Here is a 13,427-nt window from a genome sequence, read left to right on the forward strand (position 1 = left end):
AGATTATTTCATTTTAATTAGAACATGGAGTGATCACCCAGGATAACAGTGCAACCACGAGTGCTATCACGGCTCTGGCTTTGGTAATTAGCTTTATATGCTTAGTACCTAGCAATCTTACCTGAAATATGGGCAAGAGGGGGAGCGGCAGTGGTGGCAGCTCACGTTAACATGGGGACGTATTCTTGGCTAAGGTACCTCGCCCAGAGGGCCTCCACACCGACTTGGAAATCTTAGTGGGTTGCTTCGTATTAAGTGTATTTTGTGAAAGCCTCATAATGGATCCATAGCCATTCACCTTGATAGTGTTGACGGGTCCAATCAACCCAAGCTAGATGGGATACATGGCTTCTGGGTAAAGTTGTTCCACCTCTGCAGAGTGTAAAACTGATATGTCAGCCGTGCTCACAGTTAAGAGCAACCTGGAGTCCTCACATGATAATTGAACTTAAAGATGGACAATAAATCGAGATCCGATGATCTGCCAATAGTTTGCTTAAGTGGTTTCACTTAAGTGTTTTTGATATACTCTTATACCTTTGTTTAAATGGGATACTTGGGATACACACTTATTAGTAAGACAAGTGTTGTTAATAAAATATTGACCAACTAAAATGCTTACTGCTCAACCTTAGCCTCACCTTGTTAAACTTGCATTAATTTTTCCCCCACTTGCTGAGCCCCGACCATAAGTGAGCTCACCCTTGCTAATATTTTGATCAGAGGGTGAGGATGAAGACTTTGATGGAGATTTCGACGATGAATTTTAAGTCTAACGATGCGTCGGTCATGTTCCTACGGGAGATTACCCATGTTATTTAATTCCGCCTTACTTTGATGTTGATACTTGTTAAGATACAATGATTCAGATGATGTAATAAAGTACTCTACTCTCTTTACGCCTTTATTGCATTGCCTTTTGATATATTACACTTGTGACGTCAACATATGTGTGGAAATGGATCTTGGCACACATATGGTATGCGCTCGGTTCTGCCCCCTGGAACCGGGTGTGACAGAAGTGGTATCAAAGCTATGCTGACCCTAGGTCGTTATACTAATAGCTAATTTCATTCTTATAAATTATTTTATCAGCCTTACCTCTTTAAAATTTCAATTGAGTTGACATTTCTCTTGTAGATGGTTTGTACTCTCCAAACTACCCAGGTCAACACCAACTATGCCCCTCTGCCACGGCAAATTCCTGTCTACCCAGTGGTAGTAGAGGAAGTTCCAGTGGATCTCCCTCACATTCGAGTGGAGCATGGAGTCATCCTGGAGGACAGCTCGGAGGAACTTCTGTCGACGCCCACCCCGTTGGCAGAGTCACTAGCCTTCGCAGCTAGGTCATCGACCTCGACATTGCTTGCACCAGCCGTTCAAGCTCCTGCACCCGGAGGCGACGACCCAGACGACTCTGGGGACGACGATGATGTGGATGACAACGACAACGAGGACGAAGAAGAACAAGTCAACGAGGAAGCCAACTACGCCCAGCAGGACTACTTCATGGGGTTTGGTCCTGTCGTCAAACATTACACATCAATGTTCGAGACGGGGCACTTCCCCAACCTGCTGCAGGATGTGCTGCGTGCGTTAGGAACCTACGTCCGCCCCTTGTACAAAACAAGGCGAGTGAGCGAGCCTCTCCGGGCTTGCTACTACATCACTCGCGTCCACGTCATGGTGATGGATGCAGGGGATAGGGGATTCAGGACTCTGTCTGCTCATGAGTCCCTGACACCGCTATCCACCTACGATGCCTCGGTCAGCAATGCTGCCAAACGGACCCTGTGGTCTCTCAACCACACCTACCGGCAGCAGCTGCATGACACAAGGTTCAGGCATCTTCCTCTGCGTCTAAGTGGAGGAAGCCAGACCAGCATCGTTCCAGGTGGAGCTGGTTAGGATCATCTCAACACCCTAGCTGGTGTTGTGGTCGGCCTCAACACCGACCTGGATAGTGCCACCCTGGATCTCTCTAGGGTGCACTTGGAGCTGGAGGATGCCCATGCCAGGATTGCAGCCCTGGAAGCCCAACTTCAAGGATGGGATCCGCCTGAAGCTCAGGTCCCTGCCATGGCGTTGTCTCCTCCCCGCAAGAGGCTTCGCTATAGGGAGCCCGGATCCGTCACCAGGATGCTCTAGAAATTTTAAGTTTATGTTGTAATAAGTTAGCTCTCGCGTCAGACGATGAAAACTCTCTTTTTAAGTTTTCTTCATAATAATAACAACCATGTGATGGTGTTGGTTGCTATGTTTGAGTTGGATTTTTGTTTGAGCGCAATGGTCTTATGGAATGATGTCCATAAGAGCATATAAAAAAATTTAAACTTAAGCTATTTCCCTCTAGAATCTTTATTACTCCTCACTCCTCTAAAGAAGTTCACTTTCTAACCAATCAGATGGTGAACGCTCGCCAAGGACCCAACAACAACAGGAACTAGCGTGGTCAACAGATACCACCACCACCACCGAACTCTAACTTGGAACAGTTCATCACCACTCAAATGCAGCTTCTGCAAGGACTCACTGCATCTGTGCAACAGATTCAGCAAAATCAGCAGAATCAGCAACACCAACAGCAACAGCAGTATGCACCCCCGGCTAGAGATAAGCACCGGGATTTTATGAGCCATCACCCGCTAATGTTCTCTCATGCGGTTGATCCTTTGGATGCCAATGACTGGCTCAAGGTCATTGGAAAGAAGTTGGATATCACCCAGTGCAACGACCAGGAGAAGGTCTTGTACGCCTTGGGAAGACTCAAGGGTTCCGCGTCCGATTGGTGGGATGCCTTCACAGCAGCACACCCCAATGCGGATACCATAACCTGGCAGGAGTTCCAAGTGAACTTTCACACTCATCATATTCCCTCGGTAATTATGAAACTGAAGGAGGAGTTCCTTTCCCTTACTCAAGGGAATATGACTGTTAGTGAGTACTGTGATCACTTCATTCAACTTTCACGCTACGCCCCGGAGGAAGTGGATACTGATGAGAAGCGCCAAGAGCGTTTCTTGGAAGGATTGATCGGACCTCTGAACTATCAACTACAGAGTCATACCTTCCCCAACTTTCAGACTCTGTTGAACAAGGCAATTGGCCTTGAAAGCAAAAGAAGGGAATTGTCTGGCCATAAAAGGAAGTTCCAAGGTCAGTCCAGCAGGAACAACCACCCGAACAACGCTCAAGGTTCTTAGTTCCACTCTGGAAATCAGGGTGGAAATAACTATCAAGTGCAACACTCTGGACAACAAGGCCAGAGGAACAATCAAAGCCAGAACCAGCAGAGGAACAACTCTTAGACCAACTAGAGGTCTGGTGGGAGTTCACAGAATCGTCAAGGTGGCACCATGAAGATGCAGGCCAAAAGCAACAACGCACCAGTCCAACCCAATGGTTGTTTCAAGTGCGGTGAGCTTGGCCATTATGCTAACAACTGTCCTAGGCACAACCAGCAGACACCTCAGAAGAGCAACAACAAGAGGAATGACTAGAACACCCCCACTCGTGGATCTGCGTAGAACAAAGCTCCATAGAACCAGAGTAGAGGAAGGGTCAATCACGTCACAGCGGAATCAGTGCCTGAGGATGCCGACGTGGTGTATGGTATGTTCCTTGTTAACTCCATACCTGCATCAGTTTTATTTGACTCTGGAGCATCGCATTCATTTATAACTGAGTCATTCATGGAAAAGCATAACTTACCAAAGCACCCTCTTAAGAAGATGTTACATTAGTTCACCAGGAGGTAACATGAAGGCCACACATACATGCATCCATGTTAATCTCAAGATTCAAGGAATAGATTTTCCAGTAAACCTAGTGGTCCTAGGATCTAATGGTATTGATGTGATTCTTGGATGTGACTGGTTGAAAAGTCGTGATGGAGTGATACAATGTGCCAACCAAACAATTACGTTGACAAGTCTGTAAGGCGAAAGAATCCAAGTTAGCACAGACATGCCAACAAATGCAAAAGGAAAGATAGTGATAAATCACTTGGAAGAAAAGCCCTTAGAAAATATCAAGGTAGTGTGTGAATACCCAGACGTATTTTCGAAGGAATTACCAGGTATGCCACCTGATCGTGATATAGAGTTTTCTTTTGAATTTTTACCCGGAACTGCACCTATCTCAAAAAGACCTTATAGAATGGATGTCAAAGATTTAGTTGAACTGAAGAAACAAATAGAGAAATTATTAGAAAAAGGTTTCATTCGCCCAAGTTCATCCCCTTGGGGAGCCCCAGTTTTATTTGTGAGCAAGAAAGATGGTTCGAGGAGAATGTGTGTTGATTATAAAAGTTTGAATGAAGTAACTATCAAGAATAAATACCCATTACCTCGGATTGAAGATTTATTCGATCAGACGAAGGGAGCTAAGATATTCTCGAAGATAGATCTAAGGTCGGGATATCATTAGTTAAAGGTTCGAGCAGAAGATGTACCCAAGACAGCTTCACTACAATATATGGATTATACGAGTTTTTGGTCATGTCGTTTGGACTGACTAATGCACCAGCATACTTTATGAACTTGATGAATAAAGTACTTATGGAATATCTGGATCAGTTTGTAGTCGTATTCATTGACGACATACTGATATATTCACCGAATGAAGAAACACATGAAGATCATCTATGGCTAGTCCTACAAAAGCTTCGTGACAACCAATTGTATGCAAAGTTCTCAAAGTGTGATTTTTGGTTGAAGGAAGTTGCTTTCTTAGGACATATTGTTACTGATGGTGGAATTAAAGTGGACCCAGGAAAGATAAGTGAGATACTAAATTGGAAGCAACCAAAGGATGCGTCCAAGATCAGAAGTTTTCTTGGATTGGCAGGATACTACAGAAGATTTATTGAAGGTTTTTCCAAGTTAGGGAAACCTCTTACTTCACTACTGGAGAAAGGTAAAGAGTTCAAATGGGATGAAGCATGCCAGAATTGTTTTGAAGAACTCAAGAAAAGGTTAACCACTGCACAGATATTGGTAATGCCAGACATTCATAAGGGATTTGATGTGTATTGCGATGCATCACACCTTGGACTTGGATGTGTGCTAATGCAATAATGAAAAGTAATAGCCTATGCCTCAAGACAGTTGAGAAAGCATGAGAAGAATTATCCTATGCATGATTTGGAACTAGTTGTCGTAGTGCATGCTTTGAAGATTTGGAGGCACTATATGATTGGAAACAAGTGCAAAATCTTCACGGATCACAAAAGCTTGAAAGACATATTCACTCAGAAAGAACTCAACCTAAGATAGAGAAGATGGCTTGAGTTGATCAAAGACTATGATTTGGAAATACAATATCACCCAGGAAAAGCAAATGTAGTGGATGATGCTTTGAGCCGTAATGGTCAAGTGAACAACATCACTACTCATTTGATGTCACAAGAGTTGTGCTAGGAAATGGAGCAACTCAACCTTGGTATGGTCAATAATATGGAAGCAACGGTTATGGAAGTTGAATCTACTTTGGAAGAAGAGATTCGTAAAGGACAAGAGTCCGATGAGAAAATTAAGGAAATTAAAACATTGATTGATTTGGGAAAAGCCCCAGATTTCATGGAAGATGATCAAGGCATAGTATGGTTTAAAAAGAGAATATGTGTACCATAAATCGAACACCTACGACAACTTATTTTGAGGGAAGCTCATGATTCGGCCTACTCTATTCACCCTGGGAGTACAAAGATGTACCAGGATCTAAAGGAAAAGTATTGGTAGTACGGTTTGAAAAGATATGTTGCTACTCATGTTGCATTGTGTGACGTGTGTTAGTGGGTTAAAGCCGAACACCAAAGACCAGCAGGATTACTACAACCTCTCAAGGTACCTGAATGGAAATGGGAAGAAATCGGAATGGATTTCATAGTTGGACTACCCCGTACTCGGGATGGATATGATTCAATATGGATCATAGTAGACAGGTTGACTAAAGTGGCACACTTTATACCTGTGAAGACAACTTACTCAGGAGCCCAGTTAGCAGAATTATACATGTCGAGGATTGTTTGTCTGCATGGAGTACCGAAGAAAATCGTATCAGATCGAGGAACCCAGTTCACCTCGCGCTTTTGGAAAAGACTACATGAGTCCATGGATACCAAGCTAAACTTTAGTTCAGCTTATCATCCACAAACGGATGGGCAAACGGAAAGAACAAACCAAGTGTTGGAAGATATGCTAAGAGCTTGCGCTCTAAAGCATGGCAGAAGCTAGGATAAAAGTTTGCCTTATGCAGAATTCTCGTATAACAATAGTTATCAAGCAAGTCTCAAAATGGCACCATTTGAAGCACTTTATGGACGAAAGTGTAGAACACCGCTTTATTGGAATCAGGCCGGGGAAAGTCAAGTATTTGGTCCAGAAATACTCCAAGAAGCGAAAAAGCAAGTGCACATTATCAGAGAGAATATGAAGACAACATAGTCAAGACAGAAAAGCTTTGCTAACAATAGAAGAAGAGAATTGATATTCGAAATAGGACACGTCGTATACCTTAAAGTTTCACTGATGAGAGGAATGAAAAGATTTAAGGTTAAGGGAAAATTATCACCTCGCTATATTGGCGCATTCAAGATTTTGGAATGAAAAGGTGAAGCAGCCTACTAGTTAGAGCTACCCGATAGTCTATCGGACGTGCATGACGTATTTCACGTGTCACAACTCAAGAAGTGCTTAAGAATACCAGAGGAACAATTACCCATGGAAGAACTGAATGTCAATGAAGATTTGACTTATTCGGAGTACCCTGTCAGAATTCTGGAAACATCTCATAGAATTACACGGAGTAAAGTCATTAACATGTGCAAGGTTCAGTGGAGTCATCATTCGGAAGATGAGGCCACTTGGGAAAGACAAGATGAACTCAGAGCAGAATTCCCCCGGTTATTCTCGGAAGTTTCTTAATCTCGAGGATGAGATTCTTTTAAGAGGGGTAGGTTTCTAACACTATAAAAACCATCAACTAAAAATAATGAATTTGGTTATTTATGATAAATAGGTTATTAAATTTTTATTTAAAGTGTTTGTTATTTATTTGCATTTTGAATCATTTTTTATTGCGCATGATTGATTATTGGATATTTAATAGCAATTCTTTTTAAAGGAAAATCCTAGTAAATAATATAATAATTATTAGTCTAGAAATAAATATTTTATTTATAAATAGTTTTGAGGAATTTTTGAGTTATTTAAAAATGTATTTCGAATTTAGAAAAAGAAATAAAAAAAGAGAAACCCTCCCTAACCCTAGGCCCACTAAGGCCCAACTAAGAACCCTAGTGCGCCCTCCCTGGTTCCCTACCTCCCAGCTGCCGTGCCCCCTGCTGTTTCCACTTCTCCCTCTCCCCTTTCTCTCTCCTCCCCTTGCTCTCTCTCACGCATGCACAGGAAGTCAGGAAGCCACCAAGGCGACAACCCCGCCGCCAGCGCCCCTGCACCCGACCGGCGCCCTGCCTACGCGCCGCATCCTACGCCTCATCCCGACGCCGCGACACCGACCGACCCCACGCGCCAAGCCGACGAGCCCGACGTCCGCGACACCGACGCGCCGGGGACTCCACCGCGTGCAACCAAGGAACGCCCGAGCAAGCCAACGGTCGCGCCCCAACGTCTACCCTGCGTGCCCCACGCCTTGAAGGCCCGACACTGTCGTCCGTTCGTCTCACCCATTAATGGAGCATGAACTGTTTCCGTTTCTTCCTCCCCCATTATTCTCTTTGGTAACCAACGCCGTTGAAGGCCTCCATGAACTGCAGGCCATTGATCCCTCCCCGGCCGACCTCTCCCTCCCTCTCCTCAATAAAACGACGTCGAGCTTCATCTCGCCTCTCTGCCCACTCACACAAACTCTTATTCCTCGCTGCTTGCCGCACCACCAATCGTCGCCATTGCCGGAGTACCATTCACCACTACCGCAAGAGCTCCGACCCCGGGCGACCGCCACCGGCCGACCCCTCTGCTCCACGCCCCGAACGACCCTATCGCTGGCAAGGACCACTCGAAGCTTGCCATAGTGCCTCGATGACCCTCCCTGCTCACCCATCATGCTGCGCATAGAAAACAAAGAAGAAGCTGATTGTGTGGTAGAGGATTCGAATTTGTTTGAGGACGAACCGCACGACACTTTTGAGCAAGGCAAGTGGATTCTCCCTCTGCATATTCTATTTGTACCTAATTAATGCATATCATAATGTTTACTTTTTGAATATACTGCATAATTTGATGGGATTTACCTAATTAAGATTTCCTAGATTTACCAACTGTATTCCTTGATTACCCTGGGAAAATACTATGCTTTGCAAATTTGTGCTACCGCTCAACTTAATAATTTTGATGTCACTCATTAATTGATATTAATGTTCCGAAATTGAAATTGACATTATGATATTAACCCGATGGTTAAACAAGATTATTTCATATTAATTGGAACATGGAGTGACCACCCAGGATAACAGTGCAACCACGAGTGCTATCATGGCTCTGGCTTTGGTAATTAGCTTTATATGCTTAGTACCTAGCAACCTTACCTGAAATATGGGCAAGAGGGGGAGCAGCAGTGGTGGCAGCTCACGTTAACATGGGGACGTATTCATGGCTAAGGTACCTCGCCAAGAGGGCCTCCACACCGACTTGGAAACCTTAGCGGGTTGCTTCGTATTATGTGTATTTTGTGATAGCCTCATAATGGATCCCTAGCCATTCACCTTGGTAGTGTTTACGGGTCCGATAAACCCAGGGTAGAAGGGATACATGGCTTGTGGGTAAAGTTGTACCACCTCTGCAGAGTGTAAAACTGATATGTCAGCCGTGCTCACGGTTAAGAGCAACCTGGACTCCTCACATGATAATTGAACTTAAAGATGGACAATAAATTGAGATCCGATGATCTGCCAATTGTTTGCTTAAGTGGTTTGACTTAAGTGTTTTTGATATACTCTTATACCTTTGTTTAAATGGGATACTTGGGATACACACTTATTAGTATGACATGTGTTGTTATTAAATTATTGACCAACTAAAATGCTTACTGCTCAACCTTAGCCTCACCTTGTTAAACTTGCATTAATTTCCCCCCCCCCCCCCACTTACTGAGCCCCAACCATAAGTGAGCTCACCCTTGCTAATATTTTGATCAGAGGGTGAGGATGAAGACTTTGATGGAGATTTCGACGATGAATTTTAAGTCTAACGATGTGCTGGTCATCTTCCTGTGGGAGATTACCCATGTTATTTAATTCTGCCTTACTTTGATGTTGATACTTGTTAAAGATACAATGATTCAGATGATGTAATAAAGTACTCTACTCTCTTTACACCTTTATTGCATTGTCTTTTTATATATTACACTTGTGACGTCAACATATGTGTGGAAATGGATCTTGGCACACATATGGTATGCGCTCGGTTCTACCCCCTGGAACCAGGTGTGACACTATCCTTGAACCATATCACTCCTTCTGCATCTTCATGGAAATATGGACCTTTCCCATCTATGATCAGCTGCCAGATCTCGTTGATCTTCTCATCGTCTTTCTGACCTTTCCTGATGTCTTGCTCCAGAGTGGGTTCCAGCTCGACTGTGACTCCTTGAGCGTTGTTTAGAAATCCGAGACTCATCCTGACGAATTCCTTTGCTAGCTCATATGGCATCGGGTGAGCAGCCAACATATTAACTTGACTCTTTCTGCTCAGAGCATCTGCAACCACGTTTGCTTTGCCCAGGTGATAATGTATTTCCAACTCATAATCTTTGATCAACTCTAGCCATCTTCACTGCCTCATGTTTAGCTCTGACTAAGTAAATATGTACTTGAGGCTCTTGTGGTCTGTGTAGATATCACACATCTGCCCATATAAATAGTGTCTCCAGGTCTTCAGTGCATGAACCACTACTGCTAACTCTAGATCATGAGTGGGGTAATTTTTCTCATGAACCTTCAACTAGCGGGACGAGTATGCCACTACTTTCCCTTCCTGCATTAACACACATCCCAGTCCAGTGTACGAAGCATCACAATATACTGAGAACGACTTGTGAACATCTGGCAGAACCAATTCCGGTGTTGTTGTCAACTTTTGCTTCAACATCTCAAATGATTCTTGGCACGCGGGGGTCGACTCGAACTCAACCTGCTTTGCCAATAAGGCTGTCATTGGCCTGGCAATCTTGAAGAAACCTTCAATGAAACGCCGATAGTAATCGGCCATTCCAATGAAACTATTGATTCCTCGGGCGTCTTTCGGTGCTTTCCAGTCCAAAATCGCTGCTACCTTCTTTGGGTCCACAGCTAGTCCATCTTGGTTTATGGTATGACCCAAGAACAGAACTTCGCTGTTCTAGAACTTGCACTTGCTAAGCTTGGCATACAGCTGACAATCTCGCATCATCTGAAGTACCTCCTCAAGTGTTCTTCATGCTCTTGTTCATTATGGGAATATACAAGAATATCATCAATGAACACCACTACGAACTGGTCAAGATCGTCCATAAACACACTGTTCATCAGGTACATGAAGTAAGCTGGCGCATTTGTCAAACCGAATGACATAACCATTAACTCATATAGTCCATACTTGGTGATGAATGTTGTCTTCGGTATATCTGAAGGTCAGATTCTGAGTTGATGGTAATCTGACCTCAGATCTATCTTTGAGAACACACTGCTCCTCTCAATTGATCGAATAGATCTTCAATTCTAGGCAGGGGGTACTTGTTCTTGACAATGACTTCATTCAAAGATCTGTAATCAATGCACATCCTCTTTGTTCCATCCTTCTTCTCCACAAATAGCACTGGGGCTACCCAAGGTGAGGTACTTGGTCTGATGTAGCCTTTCTCTAACAATTCATCAATTTGCTTCTTGAGTTCCACCAATTCTGGTCCGGACACTCGATAGACTCTCTTGGATATAGGGGCAGTGCCTGGGATAAGTTCTATGGCAAATTCAACTTTCCTTTTAGGTGGCATGCCTGGTAACTCTTCAAGGAACACGTCAGTGAATTCCAACACAATTCTAATATTCTCAATTGGATTGGCCTCCTTGTCATCTACTGATAAATGGTGACAGGCTCCTTCTAGTTCAGGCAAGTACAGTTTAGTTACTACTTCCTTTCCGGATGGGGACACCAACCTAACTGTTCTCTTGTCACAACTAACAGTGGCTTGGTTTCTGTGTAGCCAATTCATCCCTAGGATGGCATCTAACCCTTGAGTACCCATTACTACTAGGTTAGCGGGGAAGTCTATCCCCTTATTTCAATCCTTAGATTCGGGCAAATCCTATCGGACTGAACTTTCCCCCCAACTAAATTAACTCTTAAAGGTGAAATCATTGGTTCTATGGGGATGTTATGTGCTTCTACCCAAGATGTAGAAACAAAAGAATGTGTGGCAACAGTGTCAAATAATACATTTGCTGGATGGGATTCGACTAGAAACATACCTACTGCCACGTCCTGAGAATCTTGGATTGCTTCGGCCTCCAGGTGGTTCACCTTTCCACGGTTGTAGGCCTGACCACGGCCTCCTGGTGCTTGTTGTGGTGCTCCTTGTCTTGCTGGGGTATTGAGTGCTGGCGGCTGCTGATTTGCCTTCTTTGGACAGTGCTTCGCCCAATGGTTTTGTTCCCCCACAATAGAAGCATGCGCGGCCTCCTACTTGCGCTGGAGCTACTTGGTTGCTCTAGTTACTTGCTGGGGCAGGAAGGCGAGTTGCCTGGTTGTTCTGACGCTGATACTGACTTCCTCTCTGTTGGTTGCTCTAACGGTACTGCTGCTGCTGAGGAAACTATCTCTAGTACTGGTGCGAGTGCTGACGATGATGCTGGTGACATTGAGGGTGACCTAGCTTGAAGTTCTAGGGTGGTTGCCTGAGTAGCGGGGACGACTACTACTCCCGGCCTAAGATCCACCAATCTTGCGTTTCTTGTCCTCCATTTCCCGACGCTTCCTTTCAGTCATGATTCCTCTGTCGATCAAATGCTAGAAGGTAGAGAAAGTGTGGTTCATCAGCTGGTAGTGAAGAGGGTCAACCAATCCTCTCAGAAAACGGTACTGCCTCTTAGCATCCATGTTGACATCCTCTGGGGCATAACATGACAGCTGCAGAAATTTGTCCTTGTACTCACTGATAGACATGGGGCCTTGTTTCAAAACTAGAAACTCCTCCTTCCTTACTATCATCAGTCCTTCAGGCACATGGTAGCGACGGAAGTTGTCCCTGAACTCCACCCAGGTGATGGCTTCAGGGTCGATATGGGTGGCGAGATAAGACTCCCACTAGGACTGTGTTGTGCCCCTTAGCAGATGGGGACCATACAGAACCTTCTCGTGATCGTTGCACTGAGCAGTGTGCAACTCGCGCTCCACAGTATGTAGCCAATCTTCGGCGTCCATGGGATTAGTAGAATGGGCAAAGATAGGGGATGGCCCCTCATGAATTATGCTCGCTTGTCTCTGGGCACATGTGACATCTGAACTTGCACTTGAGGTTGAGGTGGGGGTGGCTGCTGTTGTACCTGCTGCATTGCTGCTAAGGTCTGACCAATCGCTTGGACTGCCTGAGTTTGCATCATGAACATCTGCTCAACTGTCATCGGGGGTGGCGGTGGCAACTGCTGCTGCTGAGCTGCCTCCTCCTGGGGTACCTGCTGTTCTGGCTGAGCATGCCTTGCACCTCTGCGCTTGTTCTCAGACATCTGTAGAAAGCACACACACACATCAGACCTGACTCTGCAGTCTTTCAGCATAAGAAAAGATATATGGAAATCTTCATAGCACTGAACAATTGATCATCTTCACTAACAGCTTCTCAGATAAATAGGAAAGTGGAAATAAAGGGATTACCCAACTAAATAACTTACTTTATTAATAACCACACCAAGTTGCAGGGGATACCCACACCTTGGTGACAATCATTACAAAGATCCAACTTCATTACATGTTCATCACGAAAAGCATCCCAACATATTATAAGCGAACTAACTCTAACTAAGACTGACTAAGACTAAGATACTAAATTAAGCATTATTACAGACTCTGACTCCATCGATCTATGGATCCAAATCTATCCGGGTCCTGCAGTCAGGGGTACCATAGTTGAAGCGACCACGGGGCGGCGAATGGTAAGGGTGCTGAATCCCGACAGGGGCGGGAGAACCACCATCCAGAGAGTGGTGTGCTACGCACTCAGCACGCAATTCCGCAACCTCCGCCCGAACCATGCCCAACTCGTCAAGGGCGTGGTCTAGCTCGATGTTGAGCACGACGGCCAGGTTGACCATGTTGTTCAACCTGGGATTGCGCTCACCAACGGGTGAGACAATCACACCTCCAGCACTGTCGGTCGAACGACAAGGGTAGTACTTCAGGTCAAGGCCATCAGCAACCCCGCTGAACAACGAGCAA

The sequence above is a fragment of the Zea mays genome, chromosome 4 (assembly GCF_902167145.1).
Source record: "Zea mays cultivar B73 chromosome 4, Zm-B73-REFERENCE-NAM-5.0, whole genome shotgun sequence".
NCBI lineage: Eukaryota > Viridiplantae > Streptophyta > Magnoliopsida > Poales > Poaceae > Zea > Zea mays.